This window comes from Aquila chrysaetos, chromosome 3 (genome assembly GCF_900496995.4).
Source record: "Aquila chrysaetos chrysaetos chromosome 3, bAquChr1.4, whole genome shotgun sequence".
Classification (NCBI taxonomy): domain Eukaryota; kingdom Metazoa; phylum Chordata; class Aves; order Accipitriformes; family Accipitridae; genus Aquila; species Aquila chrysaetos.
The window spans coordinates 67197331-67212738 of NC_044006.1; the positions used below are offsets into that span (position 1 = coordinate 67197331).

At 43.8% G+C, this 15408-nt stretch overlaps 1 protein-coding gene across 1 annotated transcript in view; it reads left to right on the forward strand.

Annotated features, from left to right (window-relative positions):
- The first annotated feature begins 14652 nt into the window (after positions 1 to 14652).
- The window catches only part of LARP4B (La ribonucleoprotein 4B), a 60390-nt gene continuing 59634 nt past the window's right edge, over positions 14653 to 15408 (forward strand). The window contains exon 1 of the mRNA XM_030009270.2: positions 14653 to 14857. The gene's annotated coding sequence lies outside the window, so the exon portion shown is untranslated. The remainder of the gene's footprint in view (positions 14858 to 15408) is intronic.

A 15408-nucleotide genomic window follows, 5' to 3' on the forward strand; every position in this document is an offset into this window, starting at 1 on the left:
TTTTGATGAAATTAGAGTTTGATGCGTTATCACTGGTGTATCAGTATATTCCAACTTGTATCCAGCATTGGCATTTCTAATAATTTTATGGTGAATGTTATGATCTATAAAAGGATATTTACATTCAACTTAGTACCAGAATATGACATTTGAAAATGTTTCTAGCTGATACATGTACAGATAAGATCTCAAAAGTGTGAACCCTCTGTATTTTAATGCAGAATATAAATAACAACCCAAAGGTAATATTTTCACATTTCACTCCTTAACCCAGTCTTGGCCCACTCTGGGGTCCCATGCATAGTTTTTTAAAGCCCCTATTTTGCAGAAGAGCTGATCTTTGTTGCGAACAATTGGAGTCATTATTCCAACACCAGGAAGTCATCGTTCATTAGCTCAGACTTCTTTAGTTGATTTTTATTTCACAGATCCATGATATAAACAACCCTGATGACATATTGGTACTATCCTGAATTTTAGGCAGGTCTGTCATTGTCGCCCAAAACCAGACAGTTCAAGAAGTCCAACAATCTTGCCCCCAGCTCTCTTCTCCTTTTGTCGCTAGAGGCCACTTGCACTGCAGACATCTCCGCTTGAGGTCATCCCTGTGTGCTCTGAGCCAAGGCAAGACCCTGGAGGGGTCTGACCCAGGCACGTGTTATCATAGTGCAGATTACTAATCCTACCTACCAACAAAGAAAGAAGAAAGCAAACAAGAAATGCAGCCTGGGAAGGAAGCCCCTTGTAATGCTGCAGTTTTTACACCTATTTATGGACCATCTGTTGATCAGGGTTGTGCCTACAAGAACAGACTAGCATTTAATTTGAATGGGCCTGGAAAAGCAGAGCGGAGGGATAGTAAAGCAGCGGTGAAGAACACAGGCATCATTTTTTGCAGTGTGATGCACAGCGACTTGGTATCTTACTGCATTTATTCATTCATTCATTCATTCATTCATTCACTGTAAGGGGAATTTTTCAGCCATCTTCTCCTTCCTGTCTGCAGTGTGAACCACAGCACCGTTCCACAGCCATCTAACGAAAGCTATGCAGATCTCACCATGGATACCCATTTAACTAGAGAAGTCACAGGACAGTTGCTATTTGTGTGCCTGAATGGAAGTCTATTGTGTTATTTTTTTTGCTCCAGTGAAGCAGAACAAACCCTTCTTTTTCTTTGTTTATATGAGGTGAAAAAACATACTGGTACTGACTTTCAAATAAAAACTCTTAGTGGTAGTCAGTTCCTGCTCACTTTGAGAATATCTGGGAATACGCAGACATTCAGTCCATCTGTCCTGCTCCTACACTTAGGCAACATACCTGTGATGTTAAATACCCTTCGCATTTCCTTTGTCTCATTACACCTCATGCTGCAGTCCCTTGTGGTCACGGACTGTTTCTTTTCTACATTTGCCTTCATCTAGAACAAACAACAACCTTTGGGCACTACTCAAATATCAATTTTTGATATATAATATAATTCATGAAAATGAATATGGTTATTTTTATAGCTGAAGTATTGAATCAAAACTCAGAAGACCTCAGCCTTGTCTCAGAGGGCCTGTGTCATCTTTGGTGCATAACCTCTCTCTGCACTTTGGCCTTCTATCTGTACTTTTAATTTGTTTTGCCACGGTGTCCTTGTCAGAGACTAGATGCTCCTTGCATTTGTGTTGTATAGACATATAAACTAAAGATAGTTCTCGCTGCAATACATCAACATAATCAGAAGGAAACACTTTCTGAGGAAAAAAAAAAAAAGGAGAAGGAAAGCAAAAAAAAATCTGGAGATGTATAATGCATTTTCAGTAACATCTGAGATGTATTCCCTGCCTTCTGCAAATGTCGGCACAGAACGCAAGGCCAGCGGTTCTCCATGTGAGCTAACTCTGCCCTGCCTCTCAGCACGAATGGTTAGCCTGCCTGGTATTACACTAGCATCACCAGGCTGCTTCAGGGACAGAGCCAGCTCAGGTGTCTCTACACAGTGTGCGCTGGCTTTATTCATCTGTTCGGAGGGGGCACGCTTACTCAGAGCAGATCTGAAGCCTCCTTTCTCACATGCAACTTTGGCTCATTTTGAGACTCTGATTTTTAAAAGGAGATTAAAGCACTTTCACAATGTTAGCATCAATCAATTTTTTATAGATTATCTTAAAGGACACTAAGATAAGTCTTGTTTTGGGGCACATCTTAAAAGACACCAAGATTCACCATGCAGATTAAGACACCTGGTAGGTATCCACATGTGAATTGGATGTCCAAGCTTTTGTTACTGTCAGTGGAGTCCAGAGATCTGCCCACCTCCCCCTCAAGTAGACCTCTCAGCCCACAAATCAGTTGGGTAAGCTTAGATGTCTAGTGCCAGCTTCGCCTGTGGTATCCAAGACATTTACACAGAATTGCCGAATATTAAACATGACCTTTCTCCTTCTGAAGTGGCAGTTAGAAGTCGGGGCCTATTACAGGGCATCTCAAATGGCACTAGATGAATGTATGTGGGCAACTCAAGCAGTCAGCTGGATAGTTCTCCAGGTTTCAACTGCCTATGATGGGAGTTTGGATCTATCTCACGCATAGACATTCAATCCATGAGATAAATGCCACCCTGAATGTCACATAAGAAGAGGACTGTCTGTCAATTTTTTTCCTTCCCAAAGGGTCGGATGTTTGGCTCCAAGTTCCAAATCAGCTTCTCCCCAGAGGACACCATGGGCCTCACCCAGCTCTTCGTGACTTTCTGTACCTCCAAGCAGTATCCAGCCTGCCTTTAGCTGATGCGCTGACATGGTTTTGTATACTGTTAGAATTAATTTAGCTATAACGTAAGCCGCTGGAAAGGAATAGTGTTTATCCAGGACTCAGCACCTCTCAGGCTTTGTCATTATTTACATAGTGTTTCTATTGCTCAGTGGTGCCAATCAGGGTAAGTATTTATTGCTGCAGGGTGTTTACTGCTCCATATCTGAATATAGCTTCTGCCTTGAAGAGCTTACAATTTAATTATAAAACAAGATGCCAGGAGTTTAAACGAAAAGAGAAAGTTGATGAGCAAGAGTTAACTGTACTAGTCACAAAGTCAGGAGAAGCAAAATATTTTTTATCCTACTCTGTTTATTTTTTAAAAGTAATGCTTTCCAGTTTAAAAAAAAACAAAAACAAACCTGCATGCTTCATTTCTCTTTTTCCCCTGCCTGGTTTCAGTGCAATTTATATTTCTCAGTAGAAAGACTGCACTTCAAATAATTTTAAGTTTCTATTTAATCCTATTTAAGACTCTTTTTCATGTTTATAATTTCCATCTGCTTACATACCATTGGTTCAGGTCTGTCTCTCACAAGCTCGGGGCTGGATTACCAGCAGGGATATACAAGGTGTTTCTTTCCCTGGTGGTCTATGAAGTGAGGCAGGTCACATTCATCCATTTTGCCTCAGTTCCTCTTGGTGGATTTGCCTGCCTGTGATCCAGCCTCCAGGCTGGACCGTGTATCAACATGTAGGTTTCCTACTGGCCCCTCAGCAAGACCTCCTCTGGATTTCCTGGGACCATCAGTCCTGCTGTGCAATCCTGGGACATCACCCACCATTATCCCACACACTCCTCCCCAGTGACTTCCAGCTCACCTCTATCTGCCAGCCAACTAACTTCATAAGATCCAAGGACACACTTCCTCGGACACAAAATCACTTTTACTATTCATTTAGAAAGATAATTTGTGTTATTTCCGCAGGATACCCCCCACTTATTACCCAAGTTGATGAAAATTAGAAACATGACTACAAATATTATCCATATTAGAGCAGACACCAAAACATGCTACTACTGTGCAACATATAGGAGAAGAGGTGCTAGAAGTGCAAAAGGCATTAAGCTTTTTAAAAATCACTGTGTATTGAAAATCGGGGGTTTGATGTACACTACATGCATTTGCACAGTTCATGTCCTATTCAAATTTCACAGGTGTACTCGCAGAGCTCTCCTCTCTCCAGACTCACAAGAGGCACAGAAGCCTGGTGGGAAACACTCTGCTTCTGTGCCAGAAAGCTGGTTATGAAGAAAACATCTCTTAGATGCATAGGTCATGTAGCATTTGTCTCACCTGGCTCATCTTTTTGCTACCAGGCATTGGCCTTTGCCAGGTATCCTGGCAGTAAGGCAGAATATTTTCTGATGCACATATTTGTCCAGTAAACACTGAACCACCTGCACATTTCACAGAAGCTACCAGATATGCTTCCAGCCCCATAGACCTAACTCAGAACTGACCTAGCTGTATTGAGGAGAGAAAAATACAGTATAAACATGTATTTTTCACTACTGGGTAGTTCTCATGGTGATTTTATCCATCTGTAGTAATACCAAAAGGATGAATGATATTAAGTTTGTGTCCAAAGTCAGTATTAGCTGACCATGCCAGTAACAGCAATCATGGCTGCCTGCCACGAGAAGAGAAAAGCTATGTTATTTCCCTGACACATTGAATTTTCCATGTTGCATTTAGCTCAGTAAACAGCCAGCTGGAGCTTGCTCTTCATGCTTCCCATAGTATATACCAGTTTTGCTTTTGCTTTTAAACCAGATTTCTATTTCCTCTCTTAGACTGGAGGGGAAGTTAAAATTGAGATTGCACAAAAACTCTGCATAAAAGATACTGTTTTTATGTGTACCTTGAGGTGCACAGTGACTTCCACACTGACCTAAATATACTCAGTTCAGATGTCTAACACATGTGTCAGTAGGTTACAATGAGACATCTCTAGCAGTCACAATTCATGGCAGTTTCCTCCACTCCTTTTCCAGGCCATTCCACTCGCAAAGTCTGGCACACATGGTCGACTCAGGGGTGGCCACAGCTCTCAGTCAGCGTGGTACACCCAGACAGATGTACTTTCATTCAACGTATCTTTTCTGATTTATTGTAGTTCAATTTTGGTTTATCTTCATGCACTGGGCTGAAAACTGTAGAGATACAGAAACTCATTCTCTTATATGCAGATCCGACATCCTTGTTTCATGGGCAGCAACGACTGCTAGGGCAGTCTGGGCACGAGTGTAGCTTCAGCTCCAGAGTTTCCACCAAGTGCTTGGCCCTGCTCAACCTGTGGATGATTTAAAAAAAACCCTGCATTTCTCAGCCTGGGTGAATCCATTAACCAGGCAGGAGCTACAAATACTAATCAAACAGCAAACACTACTTTGCGGCTGCTTGGAGTCAGGTACTCTGATAAAGCATGACAGAGACTTAGCAGGGAGAAGTAAGGCATGGATTAAAGAAAGGACCCATCAATAGGGTTGGAAAAAAACCACACAAGATCCTAGGAAGGGGGAAACTTCTAGACTGGAAAAAAGATAGCAAGTTTTCGAGTAAACCAGCTGCCATTAAGTGTTATCATCATAATTTGGAAGAGGAGAGAGTTGGTGTTGATGCCGGCATCACAGCTGAGTCAAGGAAGCACTAGGAAGACAGGAGGAATAAGCTCTAGCCCCCTGCCTCCTTAGAGACAGTTGCTTTAGCAAGAGCTCTCTTTGAGATTCTTGAAGCAGCCAGCAGCCTTAGCAGAAGGCTCTGTTGTAGATGAGGAAACAGGTCAGAAATTTTTATGAAAGCAACAGCAATTTATATAGGAAAACACTTCCTCTGAAAAATATCCGGAGGATCAAGGCCCTCTGGTTAGGAACATGTTTGAGATGCCAAGACCATTACCTGAAACTTAAACTGAGAAGAAAGCATTGTGACTTCTCAAATAAGATTTAACTGCGTATCTTTCTGAGCATTAGAAAATAACAGGTGTGGAAACCCTCCCTCCTACTGGAATCTTTCTGCTGGCTGAAAACCAGAAATGAATCCCCATGTCAGGGAAAAGGGCTCTGCAACAGGGAAAAGGAGTCATAAGGCTGTGTTGAATAGATCATCTCAACAATTTCTAGGATTCAGCAGGATGAAGTGATTTTTTTACAGGCCTCCAGAGACTAACCGTCTCCTCCGACTGTGGGGGAAGAGGTGTAAAGAAAAACCAGACATGACTTCACAGAATATCAACAGCTAATGGTCTTTTCTTGGGGAATCGTTTCTTTCTCTGAGGGCCTGCCTGCTTTTGCAGAGCACAAGAGACACATCAAAGAACCCGATTAGAGTGTGTATATGTTATAGTGTATCTGTAAATTATGGGCATAAAATATTTGAAGACAGGGCAGCAGAGTCTTCTTTAACATTGATAAACCCTAAGTAACTGTGATGTATGGCAATTCAGAAGTATTTACAAGCAGAGCTAGCCAAGTGCAAGACATAAAGCCACTCTGCCCCTCCACCCCAGGTGACAAGGGTAGGGATCCTCTTACAAAGGAGCTCAGAGACAACCAGCTCTGCTCTATCCCTTTTTTTCCCTCTTTCCTTAGAATTACAGGGAACTTGGAGTTGGTTTATCAGAGAGCAGGCAGAGGTTAGTGGGCATCTCTGGACCAAAAAAACCCAAAACTCTCTTGAAATATATGTGCAAGTGCAGGTAAAATTCACAGTACAATTAAATTAATTAATTAATTAAAAGTATTTAAGAATTATCTGTAGATTTTCAGAACTGGATGTTATCAATTCCCATTGACTACAGACCCTGCTTTCATGTGATTCATATTTGTGATGCATAAGCTGCCACTATCTGCTTTTATTTATATAGCAGAGTACAGGTGATCTACAACAGAATTAGCTTTTAGACATTTCAGCATGTGAAGAATGATACTTTTTTTTGACTTATCTAATAATCACTTTGAGCTCTGCAGCTTCAGGAGCAGTAAGCCTATAATTCAAAAGGATATGTGAAAAGAAACAAACCAAAAAGGCCTCCAGTCCTGACTGATGAATACAACAACTGGGGTTTTCCTGCCACTTTTGCTGCTATCTTCCCTAATCACCTCTTCTAGCAAAAGTACTTTTTGTACCACTAAGAAAGATGTAACCTCACAATCCAGCCATAAGGTGTGAAACTCTCAAAAGAATCCCTTTTGTTGGATAGGTTTAGTTACAAGCAGTAGCGTGGATCAGTTCTTGACGCTGTGAAAAAGCCATCAAGGCCAGGAACAATCACCTTACGGGACGCTGAAATGAAGTGTCAGGCACTGTACATCCAGTACTTTGAAAAAGGATACATGGTCTCCTTGTTCGGACTGAGCAATTTTGGTGCATCTGAAGTAGAGCGTAGCACAGTTGCCTGGAGCCAATTTTGCAATTCCACTGTTCTTGGCATGGTCTGGGCAGACCCTTCCCAACTACACCAGCTGCTGGTGGTCTCAAAGGACTATAATAGCAGCTGGGAATCACTAGCACTGAAAGGGTGTTTTAGATACACTCCTTTCTATCCTGAGTCGCAATGACCCTAAAAAGCAGTAGTGTCAAAGAGATTACTGCAACCCACTGTGCCCTTAGGAACTCCTGATGAAGAAAACTATCCAGCATGCTGACATTAAAGCATCTCTCAGACCCTACAAGTAGCCCACAGTATTTCGAAGTATTTTTTAAACTAATAATAGTCACTGTTTTATGGCATTTGAAACAGTAAACTGTGTCTGAATTTCTTGTATATTTACCACAGTCTCCATCAAGTGCTCTTTATCATAAACCCGAAACTTTTAGCCACCTGACTACAGAAAACCTGTCTTGTATCCAATACACATATGAAACAGCTGTCTGCAGCAGTTTTCTTCTGTGGTGTTAGGGTAAATTTACACCCTCAGCATCCTGCTGTTGTAGGTATCTGATGGGGAAGGAGTGGAAGGAGAACCCCGAAGCTGCACAGTTGAAGCAACATCACTTGGACCATGCAGGTTACACAAGAAATCCTGACTCTGAAGAGCAAAGGACAATGTACCTCTTCACTACTTCTGTCAGTACAGCCTTGCCTGTCTGCTAATGAACAAGACGACACTGTCACCCTGCTGTAAGTATGACCTCTTAGAAATACCGAAGTCCAACCCTTACAGCTCTGTTACAAAAATCACACTATCCCAGCTCCACAATCCATCCATAGCCCAATTTGATGAGAAAAAAAAATAATCTCCTTCTCCCCTATACTAATTCAGACACCCAGCACAGATTTAATCACCCACCTATCATCTGAAAACATCCATTTCTGTAAAAGACAAAGTGAGGACTCCACTTTCCCTTTCAACACTGTACAGTCATTTATACAATGAGAATGGAATATCTCTGTAACTAATTAGCAATACAGTTTCCAAGTTCAAATGAACATTCAAGAAAAGCTAGCAGAGAATCTGCTAACTCTTCGTTACTAAGTTTTACAATTTTCAGTTGTGCTTCTTTATCCATTGAGGAATATATGCCCATGCATAAGAGCTAAAGGATCTTCATTATCGCTATAACTGAACAGATACACTTCTGATGAATTGTCTTTTAAAAACTTCCGCATTTCTGTGTCACAGAGAGATACCTGATGCAGAGTTAAAGCAGAAAACCACATTTCTTCAAGTAAATTGAAAATTTAGGAGAGCTCTGTGATTTAAATTGTGTTCTATGTTAATAACACATGCCATAATACTTAGTGATATGACTAATGCTAGATTCAGGGAAAAGTGTTGCTTTAGAACCACATTTTTTGTAATTAATATTTCATTTGGCCTGAAAAAACTTCAAAAAAGAGACACTTCCTGAGTTCTACATTTGATCTTTTTGTACATAATACTCTGTTATGATGGGCGGGTCACATTAAAAAGTCTATCTGATGCTAAATTGACTAATGGCCAAACAAAATGTTAATTTCAGTCGAGGAGTACATTTTTCCTGAAAAACTGGAAGCAAAGGTGCCACAAATATGTTTCTATAGAGGGTATTTGCTTATTTTTCAAGTCTTCAAAATTTAAGTTATTACCTTTCAACTTTTTTTCCCCAGCTCACTATTATGCCTTATACAATATACACCTTGTATAACTAGAAACATTTGATATCCATAGCTTTGCAAATCATTCATGTACTGGCCTGAAATTTTTCATGCAATTTTCTTCACAGATCTCCAACATAATTGAGAACGCAAGAACCAAAATTGCATCCAAAAGCAAAAAAAAAAAAAAATAGAACCAGAAAATCTTTTTAAAATCTTTGAGAACAAGAGCAGGAAATACAATTAAAGATGTTCATGTTTGAAATGGGAAGTTTGCAGAATAAAAATATATGCATATATGATCCCCACTGAATGTTAGTATAGGGCTCAAGAGGACAGACGTACAAAATTATAATCATTTTTCAGAGCAGACACAACTTTTGCACAGGACCAGTTACAACACTGAGCTCAAACATCTTCATGTCTTAGTTTACCACCTGTCAACTGGGAATAAATACACTCATACTTCACACAGTGGTTACAATGATATTTAAAGAATGTTGTGAAGAGCTCAGAAACAATAGTAATAGAATAACAAAAATAAGTACAAAGGCGGAAAATTGCTAACATGCTTACTGCTAAGAAAATCTGAGTTGATTTCAGATCCCTTCAGAAAATTCTTACTCAGCCACAAAATTTACAGAAATGACATGATTTCTCATTACGGTTTAATTAGCTGTTAAAAATGGGTTCAAGCTAAAGAAACAAATATTGTCACACACGAACAATAACTAAATTGAAGACAGTATATTGCTCAAACATGGACCATGAAAGATCTGGTTTCAAGTCCTGGCTCTGCTACTGACCTGCTACATATAGACAGAGTAAGGCCTGCATACTAGTCAGTTTGATGATAGTGTAAAGTCCATGAAATAGAATGGTAATTTTCAGACCTGTGATTATGCCCAATTAACAGTAATTACTGTTAAACCATCTCCTGAAAGTTTGTTATCAGCTGCGGTTAACAATGGTTTTAATATTTATGGTATCATCTACAGCTGAGACTTTTTTACATTGCATTAATGAAAACCAAGGTTTAACGATGGCTGGCACCTACACCACAACCTTATTTTGAAATGGTCTCTGTCTTAAAGAAATATGACTGACCTGCCGAAGGGACAAGGCTAGAGGGAAAAATCTGCTAAGTGTGGTTTTGTTTGAACTAGTTCTACAGCAGCACTTTACAAGGTTTGTTACCAAACATAGCAGCTGATCCAAGAAAGTCAAAAAGTGCACATGTTCACATTGTCAATCACATGTGTAAGTACTCAGTGCTGTTATCTGCGCATTGGAATATCATTGCAGTCAAACAATTTTGGCACTGGACGTAATTAAGAAATTGTCTGATGATAGCCTCACCACTACGCTATAAACGATTGTTCAACTAGAAAAGAAACAGATCCAAATTATCACGTCTGTTTTTATCAGGACTGAATACTCTGTATTACATATCTGCACTTAGTTGAGAAAATGAAGGTTATGTCATTAAAAATCAAGTAAGAAGAAAAGTTGTATTGGAACATATCTCTGGCTACCTCATGTGAACCTGGATCATTCCTACTATTAGAAATGGGGATCATAAATCTATGTGATCAATACTGGACTTTTATCAGTTTACTTGATAATTAATTTAGTTACAAAGCAAGCCTGAACATTTCACTGAACTATAGGATTCCACACACTGAGCAGAGACTCAAATGTAGAGATCTTGTATAATCTTTTGGCAGGTCATTTAATCTCTCTTACCTTCCCCTCCCTTTGGAAGCAGTATTTAGTTTCTCTTAATCTTTGTCTGCTTTCATTGTTGAGATGGTAGTCTACTTGGAATAGGGACTGTCTTTTACACAGACAGTCAACTATTTACCTGTGACTTATGAAAGACACTGATGGAGAAATAATTTATACTTAAAATGCCACTCATCAAATCAATGCAATGCAGAATGATTACTGGATTCTATTTAAGTTGCAGTTTTATGACAGGAATAGCCCATTGCATGCAATCATTTAGTATCTTACATTTGAAAAGATCTCTCTCTTCCTGCAAAGCTGGGTAACAGCATCAGGAATTGTAAAATATTACTTGGCTCATAAGATCTCACAAGCTGCAAAGTATTGAGTGGTTTGTGGGTTTTGGCAAGTGTTCCAGGTCAGCAGTTCTTAAATACTGGTGATTCATGAAGCCTTATCCCACAGATCTGCAGGATAAAATATTTTGAGAATGTAACTACTAGAGTGTGTTTTAAAGGAGCAAAAGGGGGGAAAAAAAAGTAGCCCAAACCAGGAACTTCCTTACAAAGCAGAAATCTAGTCCTGTTTCAGTGAAAGTTTTTATGACATCACCCGAGTGCTTCACAAACTTTAATGAATTAATCCTCTACACTCTTGTGAGGAAGGAAATATTATCCTTTCTATATACTAAAGAGGATATTGTAAAGACTGTAAAGCGCAAGCATTCCAGTACATTTAGTGATTTTTAAGGGTTTGAGTTTCTGACTGCTCAATTTTAGGTTTAGCTTCCAGGAATACTGTATTTTTTGCAGTTCCTCTTCATAAGGAGTTCTCTTCTTAAGTATACCGAATACCGCATTCTTTTTTGCTGAACTAGGAATCCTGATTTAAAAAACTTATAAGATATCACTTTAACAATATATCACTAATATATTGAGAACTAACTTACATAGTCCCTTCCTCATCTCTTTGACCACAAATCAAGAAAGAACCAACTAGTTAGTTAGTCTAATCTTTCTTGATTTTTGTGGACTAACAATCCTATTGTTCACGCACATTGTTCCTTCAGAGATGCATTCTCTCTCCAGACTGCTGAGTTTGAGCTGTAGAAGAAACAGGAGTAGTATCTATTACCACACAGCATCCATTGTCGATTTGTAATATTTTATTCATATCCGTGCACACATTCCTCAGCTACCAGCGTACCAAGGAAAAACATCAAATCTCTTTGATCTCAGCAGTGTGCCATTAAAAAATGGAAGCATTCAGTGATTAAGTTCTACATCCCCCACACTGAGAAGGGAATTAGAAGTGGCCCAGGCAAGTAGAAAACTCATATTACTTTATGGGAAAAGTGCACTAGTTTGACTGTTACTCAACCACAATAAAACTTAAAAATAAGGAAATAAAAATCAAACCAAACACATCTATATTGACATGTCTATCAATATATAACACTTTTGTAACATTGGGCTTTTAAAAAATTTAGTCTCACGAGTATTTTTCTCCTTTAATAACACAGTTAAGCTGCTTTGGGAAAAAAACCAAAGCAAACAGAACAAACTATCCATTAAAGAAAACTTCTACCTACAATGAGGCTGTCTCCATGTGCTGGTCTTTGAAGGGAATCAGTCATTTTCTCTCTCCCTCACACTCCTTCAGTTACAGAAAGCGAGAAGATGAGCTCTGCAATCATAAACCCTGAGTTAGTAGAACGAATGATACAGTGCAGTCTTCTTATTGGTATGATGTGTTTGGTTTTCTGCTGAAGTGTTGTGTGGGGGTACGGCTTGGGGGAGACATGAAGACTGTATGTCTAAAGGGCTAAGTATCAGGAATTTTGAGGCCCCTGTAGAACAAGGATATAATGGGGCTCATGATATTTGAGAGCTTAAAATTAGACCTTTCTTTATTTCCTTTTCTTGACAAGAACTGCAGTCTGCTGAAAAAGTTTGGCATTAAAGAAAAAAATTATATTGAGCTCCCTGATAAAAAAGAATTAGGAATAGCAATTGTTTCACTGTTTTAGACTTTTAAGTAATCAATTCTTTATACAGCAGCTGCATAGTGACCACCTAATGGATCAGTCATACTTCCTGCGCTGCTTGAGGTATCTTCTGTTCTCCTAAATACCTACACTCAAAGCTAAGTTAAGTTTTATTCCTTTTCCTGATCAGGCTCTAGCCTAGCCATCTTCCTTTGCACAGGGTTTCTTCCTCATAACAATTCTGTAGAACTGAAAGAACTCACTAAGGAAAACATCACCTGTGCTCGCAGAAGCACTTGTTTGCCCAAGAATGAACACTGAGACACACTCCCCTCGGATGAACAGTAAAGCTTCATGTCTGATAAGACCTGACCTAATTTCAGGCACTATGATGTGCTTTATTGCCTTTACTAGCTAGGGATTTGGAACAATACAGCAACCTCGAAAACAGTTCCAAAGGGTACTTGAGCGTCCTTAGAATAGGTCTCCTAAGTTAATTGCAGCATTGTCTCTATGGGAATTTCTAGCAGATACCCTGAAGGCAGGAATATGACTCTGATCAGTAAGGATTAAAAACAGGATCCAGAAGGCCCTCTCTGGATTCATTTCCGAGATGCAAAGATAGGCAGCAATGCATGTACAGACAATTATTGCCAGCTGGTTGTGAGGTGATGTAGTTTTGCCACATTTGAGGCAGAAGGCAAGCTGAGGACTGGGAGCAGTCCTGGAAGATTATTCTTTCTAGTGGTTTTCTTTTTCCAAGTCCTGAGAAGAAACCACATGTTTTCCATTTGCCTAATTAACCATAGTTAAAAACAAATCATGATCTGTACGAAATAACTAGAGCCGTTTGACAAGCCTTGTCTGTTCTTTGATCAAACAGAAGAGCTCTTGAATCTCTTGGAATTCACCAGTTTTATATGACTGAGGATATACTTTATTCCCCAACTTGGTAAACTGAGGCCGAGAAATCAGAAGAGTCCTACTGAGACAATGGTCTCCTGGCTTTCATAACCCACACGGAACAGAAGGCTCTTCCATGAAATATTCTTCTCTCCTAAAATCCTCCTATTTATGTTTATTGCTTCCTTTTGAAGCCACAACTACTGAGCCTGACTCCACAGAAGCTGCTGTAGCAAGACCGAGAATATTCCGCGGTAGGGTCTGCAGCTCTGGACGGGCACCTGGGCCCTCCCGCTGCCGCCCAGACAGCGTTTCCGAAGGCGACGACACGCCCCGTGCGACCGCGAAGCGTTCCTAGACTTACAGCCCTCGATAAGGGCGGGCACTGACCGGTGAGGCGCCCTGCCTGACCGGGCCGCTGCCCGAAGGACGGGCTGTTGGGGCCAGTTCCCTCCCTTCCCGCTTTGAAAGGGAAACGCCGCCCGAGCGCGGGCCGCCCTGCGGGGCTGTCGGGGGCTCCTGGGGGAGGCCGGACGGTGTGTTTCCCCCCCCCCCAGCCACAAGGCGCCCACCGGGCCGGGAGGAGGAGGAGGAGGAGGAGGCGGCGGCGGCGGCGGCACCGCCGCGATCGGGGCCGTGCCGGGCGAACGGCCGCCGGAGAAGGCCCCGGCCGAGGCGACCGCCCCGCCGGCGGGGCTACGGCGAGTGCGAGGAGACAAAACACCTCGGGTGGGCGGGCGGCGCCGGCCCACCCCCGCGCGCTCATTCAGAGCGGGTGACGTCAGGCGCGTCACGTGCCGCCCGCGCGTCACGCCGCGCGCGGGGCCCCCTCCGCCAATCCCCGCGCACTGGTGCCGGCCGGGCGCGCCGCTCCGCGCGGCGTCGCCGGCCAATCCCTTCCGCCGGCGGAGGAGGGACTTCCGCCGGGAGCCGGAAGCGGGTCTCTCATGCGAGCGGGTGGTTGAGTCTCGGCTCGGAGACGTTTCGGGCCCCGGAGCCGCCGCCGCCGCCGCCTCTCCTCCTCCTTCCTCCTCCTCCTCCTCCTTCCTCCTTCCTCCTCCTCCCTCCGCGCCCCCCCCCCCCTCCCCGCTGTGCTGCCGCCGCCCGCTCCTCCTCCCGGCCCCCGCCCCGCTCTCCGCTCTCCTCCTCCTGGCATCCGGCGGCGGCGAGGCCCCGGCGGCGGCGGCGGCGGCGCAGCGAGAGGCCCCGGCGCTAGCGGAAAGCCCGGCAGGAGCGAGAAGCCCCGGCGCCAGCGGAGACACCCCCCCCTCGCCCCCCGACCCCGCGCCCGCCTGCCTTCTCCCCGCCGAGGCCCGGCCCGAGGGCGGCGGCGGCTGCTGCTGGTGACAGGTGAGTGCGAGGGGCCTCCCGGGGCCCGCGCCCCGCCGGCGGCGGCGGCGCCCGCTCGGGCCGCTCCCCCCCCGCCCCGCCCCGGGCTCCCGGTGCGAGGGGCAATGGCGCAGCTGGAGGGGGAGAGGCACCCCCCTCCCCCGTTCCGCCACCCCCCTCGCACCGGGGAGGCGGCCGGAGCCGCCATCTTCCCACCCGAGGCGGTTCCCGGGGGAGAGGCAGGAGGGAGGCGGAGGAGGGATCCCGGTCGGGGGCCTCGATGGTGGCGGGGGGTAGGGCGGGTCGCCGGGCTGGGCCGCCGGGGCCGCTCCCGCACTGCGGCCTCGCCGAGCAGCGCCGGCTGCCCCGGCCCGGGCCCCGAAGGGTGGCCGGGCAGCGGCCGAGCGAGCTTCGCCTCCCCCCCCCCCAACCCCTCGCCGGTTCGGCCTTGCCGGAGATCTCCGCGGGCAGCGGGGGCGAGCGCCTTTGGAGGCAGCGGGGAGGGGGCGAGCGGTGTGGGGGCACGCCTGAGGCACCGGCTTCGCAGCGCTTCCCGGCTGCCCACCCGTGGC